This window comes from Xiphophorus couchianus, chromosome 23, assembly GCF_001444195.1.
Source record: "Xiphophorus couchianus chromosome 23, X_couchianus-1.0, whole genome shotgun sequence".
In the NCBI taxonomy this organism is placed as follows: Eukaryota; Metazoa; Chordata; class Actinopteri; order Cyprinodontiformes; family Poeciliidae; genus Xiphophorus; species Xiphophorus couchianus.
This window is the reverse complement of record NC_040250.1, coordinates 1,358,652-1,372,501: the sequence shown is the minus strand read 5'-3', so window position 1 is coordinate 1,372,501 and position 13,850 is coordinate 1,358,652. Positions and strand designations below refer to the sequence as shown.

Sequence of the window (13,850 nt, the reverse complement as noted above, 5' to 3'; positions counted from 1 at the left end):
AGATCAACAGCAGCATTTTACTTTTTTAAAAAGGTACAATCCTAATGTTATGAATTTATTTGACTCAACACACAATTAACCTATAAGAGCAAGTAATTTTCAAGATACTTTCTATCTTGAAAATAGATGGCAAGTATGATGTGATAAAAAATAATAATTCAGAAGATTGACATTCATAAATGGGTGATATTAAAATAAATCTTTAAACCTTGTTCTTCTTGCTGCAGAAAATCAGATTTATGGCTCAGGTTTGTCATTTTCAAATAAGTGCTGCACAGTAATTGGTAGACAGAGGGACTCTGGAGTGACATTTAAATGCCTTTTGCAAGGTTTTATAAGGTTGTGCACACAGGTGTCAGAGTGATGAGAAGAAAGCTGGAAGGTGAAACATGCTAACATCACTGGGCAGAAAGTCAATGACACAATTTAACATCCGTTATAATATCCAAAGGGAAATTAGACATTATTGTACTATTATTATCCAAGTTTCTTCAAAGAGTATCTGTAGATGCTTATTACTGTGCAGGAAGGATCTCCTGTAGCAGTCTGTGTTATAACAAATCTGAAAAAGCCTCTGACTGAAGACATTTTGTTATTGTATAACAGTCTCGTATATTTAGTTAAATAGTTAACTTTAGCGAAAAATGTAACATTTATTGGTCCAGGTGTGATGTCATTTACAGTATTTAAGTTATTTTTGACCAAGACAATTGGAATAGAAGTTTATGTAGAGATTCAGAATTGTGGATCTTTCCATCAGGTTTGTAGTTACATCACACTGAGTCTGTATCTGATTTTAAATGATCATTCTTTTTAATATTACTAGAAAAACTTTTATCTTTATATTTTTGGATGTCAGTTGTGGGTTGAAATAGCTGAATTTAACACACTGACAGACCGACGGGAAATGTGAGTGAGATTTGGTTCTGTGGGTTGGTCCAGTTCTTGACTGGTTGGGACTCCGTCTGTCATTTGGAAGTCATAAAATTAATAAATCCCATATGGAGGTTCCTCCAGGCTCCATTCTTGTACCGTTTGTTGGATTCAACATGAATTTTTCATTTTTAGGTTGTGATTTTTACTACCTATACATTTTGTTCAATATGACTGTAAAGTATCGAGTTAGTGGAAATAAGAGAACATTTTTAAGTTTGAGTGAGACATTTATATAAACCAACTTCTATAGCATTATTAAGACTGAGCTGTTTAAGTTTGAAAGCATTCCTGTAATCTGCAGTCATTTAATTGATCATTTAGCTTCCACTTCTCTTCCTTTGAATGAACTGAACCAGATAAGGCCAGAGTCTCATGCTGAATGACTGTTATTTAGTCTTTTGGTGTTTTTCCTGTGAGTGTCTGTGCTGACCTGTGATGGACTGGTTTCCTGTCCAGGGTTTCCTGTCCAGGGTGTTTTCTGCCTCACTCCCAATAATCACTGGAGACAGGAATCTGCCCCCCTCCACCCTAACGGGTTGTGCCGGTGTTTAGAGATGATGGATTTAGTTTTTATTGTTTGTATTCTTAGTCCATAAAAGCTGATAATAACGTACTGAACATAATTCTTTTGAGTAGGTATTTTACACGGTTAAATTCACATGGTCCTGCTGAAACGGTTTCTCTTCCAGCCGATGGTTTTCTGTGGGTTTGCTTGTTACAGTTGCTGCTTTGAGATTCGCTCTGCTCCTGCAGCCCACAAGATGCTTCATTTTCTACCGAGAGAACAGCAGAACAGTACCAAATGTTTCCTTTGTGTGTTGTGTGTAATTAAGGATTCTCATATTGGAGATGGCACATACAGAAGAAAAATCGTCCTATTTTTTAACATTCTCTGTTCCACTGCGGTGCTACAGAAACCCAGTCAGTGGCACAAAGGTCTGGCATTGTCTGTCTTAATTTATCCTCTCCCTGCTTTACATTGTCTTTTCATCCTGTAGGAACAGAGTGATGACACGCAGGGTGTTTTATTGATTGATGAGGGACTTGGCAGTGGAAGAAGTTTTTGAAACATTATACTGTAAATCCAAGGAGTTTATCTGTGTTTTCTATTTTGGCATTTAATTTCCAGATGATTTAACTGGTTAGTATTTTTCCAATCCAACTGCATATAAATTTGTAGATGTACATTTCTTTAAAATGTAGATTTTAGTGGATGAATGTGAAATTAAATTTCAATGTGTGCAAAAGGTATTGCTTTGCTGAAGGAACAGAGGTTTAGGAGCGTAATAAAGACTCATTTTGTCTGGGCACATTTTATTCAGATTGGATAAACACAGACAGTTATTCAAAAATAAAACACAGCAATCAGATAAAACATGTTCAGGGACCCAGATGGGTTTAACCTGTAAGTTCAACAAGAGTTTCCAGCTGAATAAACCTGATCATGCAGTTATTATACAATTCACATTCCCTTCAACTGCACTGAACACAGGATACGTCTAAAATGTTGAAACCTGATTATTTCATATCAAACCCTCGTCTAAATATGAATTAAAAATTATAAATGCATTTCTTTTTGTGTTTTTAAAGCTAAAATTAGATTGAACAGAAAAAAATCTTTCACTGTGAGAAAAACAGCATTTCTTTTAATGAAATATTGTCAGCGCAATGTACATATGAACACATACCTTTTCTCAGAGTAACTTGTACACATTTAAAACCTGTTTAAAGTGGTTAAAGTAGTAAGGTAGAGATAGATTGGCTGCTTTTCAAAACTAATCTATTTTTTCTCAATAGATTAATTAAATGTGTCAGAAGTGAGAACTCCTATTTTGCTGTGACTGTAAACACATCACAACAACACATTTCAGTTTCATAAAAATCAGATAAAAGTTATGGATATAAGCTGTGATACATCATCTTGTTATTCCTTCATTTTCTGTTAAATTAAAAACTTTTTCATAAGCCTATAAACATCCAGTGCATTTCTTTGCTGCTTGTTGTAAGTTTTTGTTACATTTAGTTGCTGAATTAAGACAAAGCTTACCCTAATTATTTTGAGCCTTGATTATTCTGTTAAAAAATCAACCGAATCTGGAGCCTCTAATAGAAACAGAGGCCTTTTCCAGTAGAAGTCCTAAATGGTGAATTTCTGATGTCAACAGGACAGAATGTCGGTACTTCATGCAGATGGAGTTACCAGTACATCTGACCAACTGTACAAGTAAAAATACTGATTGAACTTGCTGAAAATGTGATATATGCATAGAGCATGTAGTAAAGGTAGATGTGAATATATGAATGTTTGTGTTGCTCTTTCAACAAGGTTCTCTGTTGCTAAGTTTCATTTATTTTGTTCTTTATGCAACTGAACTCCGATGAGAGGGAAGGAAGAATTCTTCTGAGATGATTAATACTGATATTATGTTTTAAATTTGGATAACTTTACAAATATTCTCGCTGCTGACACAATAATTTCCTGGGGGGCCATAAATAACATCCAAGAAAATGTATTACCTTGTCAAAGAGGAAAGGGGAACAGAATCGTTTATTTCGCGTTCGACTGCCACAGCACAAGACAATTCTGATTAGACTTTCTGCTCTGATGGCCGTGCAGTCGTCTTTCTGTTCATAATGCAAAGGATGCATTTTCTAATAACTTGGCTCATATAAAGGTTGAACAATCTTCTTCTGTCATGCAGCTGATTCATAGACAATAAAAACAGATTGAAAAGGCAAATATCCATATTTTAGACTAATTTCTTCAGTTTGTTGCACACAGAGAACATCAATATTACAGTAAAATGGACGGACTGCACCAGTTTTGTTTCTGCCAAATTAACACAAGGAAAAATTAAAATATTAAATACAATAAAAACACATTTAATTTTTTTAGCTTACTCTTTTTCAATCTGTTATCTGAAATTTTAATATAAAAAATATTTATTTCACTAAACTTTCTTTTAGCACTTTTAGCAGACTTGTTTAGTTGCTCTTTTGTAACCCTGCACAGACTTCCCTAAAGACAAAGCATTTGAACAGAGGATGACAAATCTGTATGAGTTATATAAAGTATATTTTACTTTGAGGTGCACATTGTATTATGTGATTAATTCAGCCCCTTGTTCCATGCTCATGTTCTCTTTGAAACTGCTCTTATCTGCATCTCTCTCTTGGTAAACCTAAAGCCGAGTCAAATTGGTTCTTTGATGTTTCTGCCTGCGAGGCCTTGACATTGTAATGAAAACTGTATTCCATTGTTTCAGCTCCGAATGCTTGGCATGACGGAACACAGCTGTAATTTTAGGCAAAGCTTGCTGACTTTCACTTGTTTCAAAGCTTTTGGAGTTTCTTTTTTTTTTTCCTATAGGAGTTGCAGGGACCAAACAGCTTTCAGGCCCCATCAATTATTTAGCCCCAATTGCCTTCAGAAAACTCCTAAGAAATTATGATGATAAATGCAAACACAAGACAGGAAATGCAGAAGTATGAAAATATATTTCCATCACAGCTTTAATATTGCTTCAAATGGAATTAGGTGGAAAAAGGAATGTTTGAAATGGAGGGAGAGGAATCTAAAAAAAAGAAAAAATTGCAAAAGGCACTCTGGTGGTTAAGACTTGCCCTGGAAGGATCGGAAAATGCTCTCTGTTTATAAGGGACTTAAATATCCTTGTTATGCAGGAATACTTCTCTTGTTCTCCCTGTCACAACTGACTCTTTTATAATGAATAAGCATGAATGTTTTAAGACTGATAACTGCTTTAACATGCATCCAAGAACATTGTTTTGGTTTTTTCTTTCCTAAATTTTGAAAGAGAACTAAAGCATGATTATTTAATGTGCTAAAAGGGCTATGATAAAACATTAAACAACCTTTTATAGCACTGTTAGGCCACTTGTTCTCTGTGTTAACAACAATGATAGATATTAAATTAATTGTGGTAAGTCAGATATTCATATTGTTGAAATGGTTTAAAACAACCACACTGAGAAAGTATCAGTCAGATCAGAGTGGCTCTTTCCTAAGTACTGTACGACTCCCAGAGCCTTGACTATGATTCAAGTGACAAGCTGGGAAACTCAATGTACACCAACAAACCCTGATTATTAATATTTCTGACATATAAGAATGCAGAACCTTGAATCAGTCCAAGCTAATTATGCTGTTGAAATGTGAGAAATCATCTAAAGTGACTGCTTTGGACATTTGTTGACCATGGAGGATGTAGCAACAGTAGACTGTACAGCAATCCCTCATATACAGCCTGCATGTAGCGACAGTGGAGAGGAAAAAATCTCCTTTAACAGGAAGAAACCTCCAGCAGAACCAGAGACTCGCTCAGTAGCAGAAAGAGAAGATCCATAAAAATGAACCAATATAGGTCTAGTTTCTATGTTAGTGGTTGGTAAAGCATTAATAGCAGGAGAACGTTTAGTTCTTGGCAGCATTGTGACACCCAACCAGAATGCCACACCAGGTGTAGTTTCTACAGAGAGAAAAAACTATACAATTAACAGTTAAAATAACAGCAAGCAATCAAAATAGGAGAAGAACAGAATTCCAGACTAAGGGAAAGTGGTCAGTTTGTCCTCCTGCAGCCTGAACCAACAGCAGGAACTACAGAGATGAATCAGAATGATGTAACCCCTTAGAATGAGCAGCAGAGCCTGGAGGCCTGGAGTCCTGCAGTCCTGAAGTCCTGCAGTCCTGGAGTCCTGAAGGCCTGGAGTCCTGAAGGCCTGGAGTCCTGCAGTCCTGAAGTCCTGCAGTCCTGGAGTCCTGAAGGCCTGGAGTCCTGGAGTCCTGGAGTCCTGCAGTCCTGAAGTCCTGCAGTCCTGGAGTCCTGAAGGCCTGGAGTCCTGGAGTCCTGCAGTCCTGAAGTCCTGCAGTCCTGGAGTCCTGGAGGCCTGGAGTCTTCCCAAATGCTGCTAGAATGTAGCAGGAGATGGATACACACACCAGGGTCTGGTCTGTAGCAAACCAAGTGCTGCTGTTGTCTGCAGCTGTGAGGGAAAAACCAAAGCTGTTGGTACACCGGCCCATTATCATCCCAAATTTACAAGGAGCAAAAAACCACATGCAAGAGGATAACATGAACTTCCTTCATTTGATGACTAGACTAGAATCACAAACTGTTCTCATCCCCCAGTTGATCACATGACTTATATGATGTGAAAAGTGTTTCCACTGCAGTTTTGCAAAATACAACAATTTCTATACAGCCAAAAAAACCACATCATCCAAGCTCAAAAATGTTTTATCAAAAAACGTGATTCTTTTTTTCTTTCGAAATTGATCCATTTGGCAAATTTATTTTTGTAACTCCAATTTGAGCCATTTTATGGTTCAAGGAAAATAACCTGCAGACGGAGTGAGCTGCTCCAAAATCACTGGAAGCTCAGAGAACAACCACAGTTCCTGATGCCTCACATTACCTTCATTCCCAGCAAACCGTTTTCAGAAGATGACGGCAAACAATCATGAAGTTATGAGTAAATGGAGGATTTAGTTTACCAACAAGGTCAGAAGTCATGAGGAGCACCTTGGCAAACAGTAGACAAACGCCAGCTGTCAGGACTCAGGACAGCTGGCCCTCACCTTAGTGCAGAAAAGACAAAGGTCAAAGGTGGGGAACTCAAAATGAGCAGAGACTAATTTATTGACACAACGGAGAAAGCAAGCAGTCTGTGTGTTTGTGTGTGGGGGTGTACAGACCTATATAGCCAAGTGTGAGCTCAGTGGTAATTTAGCAATTCTCAGCAGGTTGTGTTCAGGGCAGAGCTAATATGGGCAGCAAGATGCTGCATGTATGTGTGTGTTTGCCTGCTGGTCTGTGTGTGTTTGGCAGACTTTCATTTCATAGAGAGTGTTATGCTGACCTTGGCAAACTCAAAATTTCATCCCTATGGTACTTTGGTCCTCCCTTCTCCTTCTGTCTCTCCGTGTCCTCTCACTCTTACTCCACACAAATCCCCTCCCAGGACAGGCAATCCACCCCTTTGGTGAAAAAGAGGCTGAATGAGCTAATGGATCCAGAAAGTGCTGCCAAAATCCTTTTCACCTGGATGCTTTGAAACGATGTGATTAAAACAGACAAAACTGGGCTTGGATTTTTAGATCAGGAAGAAAACAGTCAGTAATTTGGTGTGAACCAGGAGGCTATTTGACTTTTCTAGTTCTATACTGTTTGGAATAAACTATAGCTACTGTAGTAAAAACATAAAAGTTAGTGAATGACCATTTGGTGGTTTTATGCTGTCTGGTATGTTTCTGGTAAAAGCATAATTTGCACAAATTATTCACAAATTAAAGCACCTTAAATGCTTGGTAATCCAGAAATCAACTGAAAATGTTCAAGATTGCTCAGTGAGAACTTTGAACTTTTGAAACTGTTAAAGGCAAGTTTCTAGTAACATCAAATATGCTACATATTTTCATGTTGACCGTTCATTATGTTGAGAAATGCTGACAGGAAGTCAACTAAAAGGACTGAAAGCATCAAGGAAATGTGGGATTGAGTTAAAGATCAGGATTAAAGGTCTCATGGCTTTGGTTGACATATTGTGGTTATCCCTCTGCTCCAAGGTTCATTTCATTAAAATCTGTAGATTGGTCACCAGGCAGGTCATTTACTGAAGCAGAATTAAGGCCCTTAACCCAAGATTTAGACCCGGCTGCGCTGCCTGACCTGTGCTGCCTGTCAGACGCTGCTCTGCATCTTCTGTTTATTAGCAGAATGTTTTCACCGTGGCTCTGGAAGACCTCAGTCTGTACACTGAAGGTTTCTTGGCTCCCATTATGAGCTTATCAGCAGCAGGAGGAGGAATGCGCTGCTGCGTGCGCCATCTCTCATGATGCTACAGCTTGAATGAAGACCCACATGACAACACCTGTGGGAGCAATCAGGCTATCATCAACATTAAATCCAACTTATCTTTGCATTTGTGCACAGATTGCTGTGAGATGATCCACAGTGACCTCTGAAGTGCTACAATATTATCATTTTTACATATTGATGAAGTTGTGCTGTCATATTATAATCTACACATCAGAACACAGTCATGTGGATCAGCTGGAATCTTGATGAATATATCCCCAGTGAGCTGCAGCTTGCACTTCCTCCGTCTTTGTTTCCTCCTCTTCCTTCTTTAGAAAAAACAATCCCAGGATTTTCATTGACAGCCTGTCAGGTACACACTGCCTTCAACCTGCATCCAGTAACACACTCAACCTGCTTCAGTCGACCCTGGGCCACAGCAGCAGCTTCTGCAGCTCATTCCTCCAGCTACATGGAGCATGGCTTGGGAACTTTTCTGAGTGCTTGGATTGGTAGTTGCAGCCACATGTTGAGAATAATTTTTTAAGTGCTAATAAGCATGAGCCGAGCTCCACCACTTTAAGTTATTAATGACCTGAAGCTTTTTCTGGTCTCTACTGGCGCATTACCTTTTGTATTTGTCCTCAGATGACTGATATTATTTATACTGATATTTTTGCTGACAAATATTCTCTAATTAAGAAGTAAGTTAGAAGCCATCTCCTCTAATCCCAAACCAGATCAGTTCTAAAAAGTTTTTGCAATTATCTTTATCAGGGGATCAGAAAAAACAGTGGAGTCTCACACTCTTTCCAATTAAACTCAGTTTATGCAACAATGCCATATTATTTTAGTGATCTTTAACTGCAGTTTGCCACTGTAGGAAAATGAAGACATTCATCACTAGTCAGCAGTTTTATATAAGATTCAGTGCTTCCCACTCATGCTCCTGAAATACAGTTAACTATATGTGGCTGGTGTCTCTAATGCCACATTTCTGACTGTGGAGCTGCCAATTACTGAGCTCTGTTTCTAAGTGTGTGTGTTGCTGAAATGTAAAAACCACCTGGAAGCTGTGAGTGGTTGGTGCTAACACTAGCGCTCAGTTCCTCCCGGCTGGCCCTGTCCTCATGCGATCTGTAGGGAGGCTGTTAATAGGACGAGTCGAGCTGCTTCGCTATGCCAGAGCCTGACTACCAACCGGGTTAGTTTTATTAGTGCGGCACTCTGCTTCCAATGCAGACAAGCTTTGCTTTAGAGCTATAAAAAGACGCCATTTTAAAGTCCCATTATCAGTAACAGATACTGAGGAGAAACTGAACGTCTGACACGCCGAACAAGTGCAAACTGGCGAAGGGAGCTGACCCAGAAGTCCCAAAATGCTGCAGTACATCCAACAGGCCTTAAATAAACCTAAAGATAGTAAAGGCCTGAATGAGAGAAAATATGATGCATTTGTTAAAGTTGGAAATAAGCCTCTATTAAAAGGGTTCTAATAGCATTTAGACAAGCAGAAAAGTGGTGAACAGTGTAAGTCCAGTTTATACTGAGACGTTTACAAGGTGCCATTTTTCCTACATTATGAAGCTGAAAACAGATCTGAGCCACAGATTATATTATCATCATTACAATTAACAGTTTTCCTCCATTCCTGGTAGATCTAAATATTTTAGAGCACTTCTAGAAAAAATTAATGTTTAATGTTTTTTTCTGTGAAACTATCAAACTAACTTCATTTATATATTATTCCCTGAAAGAACATTTGTAAAAGCATAAAATAAGTTGGAAAAGTTTCCATTTTGTATCTTAACTTTTTTTTACAGTTTAAAATAAAGTATTTATTTATAATACACCACGGTGCAAGAAAACAGTAAATGAGTGAAAAGGGAAAAAAAGTAAAATGAATGAATTATTAATGACTATGACTCTTAATCACTATAATGTGTGTTGGTCTGCTGTAAGATGTTATATTGTCAGGATCTATTATTGTGGTCTTAAATATTTAACCCCACAAAGACTTTAGGAAATAATCAGTTGGTTTTTTATTCTGTTTTTAGTGACTTCTTTTAAAATTTAAGTGATGCAAAAAGGCAACAGAAGAATCATAAAGTTCTGCGTAGTCCCATATTTCATTCAAATCGCCATATCGTTGTTATTCAACATTATTATTAAACACTGTTTCTAAAGCTGAGTGGCTTAAAGCTGGAACATAATTAGTCTGTCAGAAAGACGATAACGAGACTTCATTTAGCTCAGCTGTGATGCAGGAACGACCTCCACCTCATCCAGGTCCACAGAGGCATCAACAAACCTTTCAGGTGTTAAAGGATTTACAAAAAGTAAACAAAAAAAAGACACAGTTGGAAAGGTTAGAAGGAAACCTGAATATATGGATCAACAGCAAACCTGCCTGGCAGTAAAAAAAAGAACCAAATGTCACCAAGGGCTCTGAGAATCCTGGTTATGTGAAACTTCTGCAGGAGACTGATGAAGGCTGGTACAACGATCCAGTGGTAATTAGAAGACCCACACTGAAGAAACAAGGACCTGATGGATGAACTTCATTCACAACTGACACCAAAAACCACCTGGACCATGCCAGGAGAAATCTGGAAAACACTTCAGAGGCAGCCTTATGGACCGGTGAAAGCAAATTGGAAGTATCGGGACTGGTTGACCAGAAATCTGGTGAAACATGGAAATAGGTCATTACTGATGTGGAGCCTTTTTTCCACCAGACTTGGTGTTTTTGGAGTCGTTGATTCTCTGTAATTCCAGGTCTGTTTAAGAGGGATGTGACGCCTTCTGTTGACGGGTTAAACCTGTGGATTAGCGGACTGTGATCTCGGTCCCATTCCAAAGTCAGCCAAAGCTTGATTGAGAAAAAGATCCCGACTGGACCCCGAGAGGCTTTTATAGTCGCCACATTTAAATGTTTGATGGGATTTAAGGAAGGCTGTTGCAGCACAAACCCCAGCAAACATCACTGAGACGGCGGCTTCTGTGTGTCAAGAATGGCCAAACGTTCAGACTCACAGGAGCAGGAGGCTCGTCTGCAAGTAAATAACGCTAAAAGATGCTCAGAGTCCTGAAACTGGGTAAAGAGCCAAACTTTTATTTGAACTTGCAGTTAAATCTACCTCAAAATAGTTTTCTATAATAATTTTACTGGATCATTAGCTTTAGAAATCCACGCTTAGAGGGAGTATTGAAGTAAGCGTGTTGGGATTATTTGTGGATTGCAGCTGTAAAACAAAATGTAAAATTTTTTGGTTGTGATGTAGAGATCTACAAAACGAACAGTAATATTCCTGTAACGTTTTATCATGCTTATCTTATGTACTTAATGATTTTTATGCTCCTTGTCTTTCAGAGTAACTCTGCACGTGGTGCTGTCGACTCTTTCTCCTGGAAAGAAGCAGAAATGTTCTTCACCTTCATACGTGAGATGTAAGTTAATCATTTTTATTAACAGAATTAAAATAAAAAATGAGCCTTGTTGGAAATAAAGCTGGATTTCATGCATGACTGTAGCAGATGTTAGTCATGAATATTGGTGATACCTCGGCTGCAGTAAAGGCAAAGTGTGCTAGATGCTACATGTAAGGGAAAAAAAGGTGTTGTAGAGAAAATAAACTTCCAACATCAAACTTTCCTCTTTTCAAATCCCCGTCCTGCTTATCTTTACGTGTTTTGGAAGCAGAAGTAATTTGGCCTCTAAGGAAGCTGTGACACAATGGGAAAAGAATCTTGTACCTTTCCAGTGTTCGGTTCGCTGTAGAGGTATAAATATACACTCCAGCACACCTGCAGGTGCACTGATAGCAGCTGAATACGTGGGTGGCTTTTTAAACTAGGCCACCAGAACGTGCTGTTCTCTGTGACTACTACTTTTTAATGTGATGATGAGAGAGGAAGATTGAATAAATATCCCTGATTCTGAACGTTTTCGTCAACTCGGCCCATAAAGGGCCTGATGAGGCTCCGATATGTTACTGTTCTATTTTAAAGCCTCCAGTCGACTTTACATGAGCGAGACTTTTTCTACTCTGTACTAAACTATTCTGAGGCTTTGAAAACAGAGAACTCTGTGCAAAAGTTTTCCCATCTCTTCAACATTTGGAACTTTATTGGCCTTTTATTGATAGATAGATAGATAGACAGACAGACAGACACAAAATTAGCTTACAACTGCAAAGTGGAAAAAATATGATGTATTGTTCAAAAAATGTTTGTTCCACATGGCTGTAGCGTGAGTTAGGGTTTAACTTTAGAGACTGACTTTAGATTTGGAGTTTTGGAGTGGATGGAGACGGTAAATAATAAGCACATCTCAATTCTAACAACAGATTTTCAGCTGGATTTTAGTCTGAACTTTAACTAGGCCATCCAAACAGATGAATACACTTTGATGTAAGCTGTTCATTGTATCTCTGGCTGGATGTTCACCTGTCCTGCTGAAAGGTGAACTCCAGTCTCAGGTCTGCAGTCCTGATTTAGATGCACACTGTTTAGTTGGCAGGAACACAATCCCTACATATTTGCTGCTCCTGCTAACAGTTAGTTACAAACTTCTCAATAAAACATTCAAGTTTGTGGCTATAATGTGACAAAATGTGGAGGAAAATCAAGAGGCATTAATGCTTTTTCAGAACAATGTAATGTTCTGTGATGATTTAGAGAATGTTCTGCTCGGCTTTCAATTCCCTAGTGACACAATTTTTAAATATTAGTCATCTCTGTATTTATCTATAAGCAATCTGACAAATAAAATAGAAACATTATAGATGCCAAGTCCTGAACCTCAACTTTAAGCTGCTGAGGTTGTCCACTCGCTGCTCACCACTGGAGCCGCTCAGGAGTCCCAGATCGCAGCGCCTGGTTGGAGGAGCAGACATCCTGCTGTGGAACAGAAAGCAACCAAACGCTGCAGAATCTCATGTTAACTGTTTACATTTCCCTGTAACAGTATAACTGCATTTTACTGTTAATGGAACAGTAAATGCATGTTGCTTTAATTGCCATTGCAGATGTTCTCTGAGGTTTAGTGGGATCCAGTAAAACCCTTTCATGCTTTTACTTTGCTGGACTTACTGGTTCTGTGATGGCAGAAACTCTGACCTTCACTGACTGGTTCGTCAGACATCTTTATGATTCCATGAGGGACAATAAATGCCGTGTAAAACGCACAGAATGAGGATGCAGGCAACAATTTGTCCCTGTCTGGGCAACACAAAGGGGTGTCATTGAGTCAAAACAAGGTAATGAATTTATTTATCTATCAACAAATCCGTGACTCGGAAAACTTAGACTTTAAAAAAAAAAAAAAAATTCTGTAACTAATGATCTTTCCATGTTTTGATGTGGTTATTGTAAACACAGAGGAGATAGAAAACACAGACATGTTCAAACACAGTATGACAGGTAGAAAGTGACAAAAACTGATTAGTAGACATCTTGCCCTGGCTCTGTGATAAATAGTTTGGATCCATGTTTTTTCTCAAGGCGGCTGCTGGGAGTTATGGAACAGAAAGGAACGTTTATTGCTTTTGTTCAAATTCAGCCAAATTGTTTCATTCCCTTTCAGTGGACAGAAATAACATTTATCATTTACACAATAAAACATTTTCTGTATGATTTCATAATCCTTTGTTGGCTCTGCAAAGAAATAAAATGTTTTTTTTGTTTGTTTTTTTTTTTGTCCTGTAAATGCTACTTTTCAATTTTCCTATTACTTTTAATTTCTTTTTGGGAAATTAAAACAAAATATTATCAGCATTTTGGACACTCCACATCCTGACAGCCAGCCTGGTTAGCTGAGGATCAGACCACCATGACCCCAGTCTGGGGGTCATGGTGCTTTCTTCATCAGGGTCTTTAGGCAGAACTTTGTCCTGGCAAAGTGGAGCTGGAGAGCGATGGGCTGGTTGTTGTGGCGTCTGCAGTGATGGAAGCGCCGTACCATCTGTTGTGATGAAGATGAGCTGAGCTGAAAGATGAAGCTCTAGATTTACTGGTAGATCTCTGCCCCTGCCCTCATCTCTGGTCATTAGCTTTGGATCGTGACCAAAACAACGAGATCGCAGGTTTAGG

The 13,850-nt window shown here is 38.5% G+C and overlaps 1 protein-coding gene across 5 annotated transcripts in view; it reads left to right on the top strand.

Annotated features, from left to right (window-relative positions):
- Positions 1-13,850, top strand: part of lingo2 (leucine rich repeat and Ig domain containing 2) — a 193,221-nt gene that overhangs the window by 27,881 nt on the left and 151,490 nt on the right. For 4 of the 5 annotated variants that reach the window (XM_028009486.1, XM_028009484.1, XM_028009482.1 and 1 more), the window contains exon 2: positions 11,131-11,207. The gene's annotated coding sequence lies outside the window, so the exon portion shown is untranslated. Of the gene's footprint in view, positions 1-1,987; positions 1,996-11,130; positions 11,208-13,850 lie in introns of all 5 variants that reach the window. The other variant, XM_028009485.1, reaches the window with a different exon arrangement.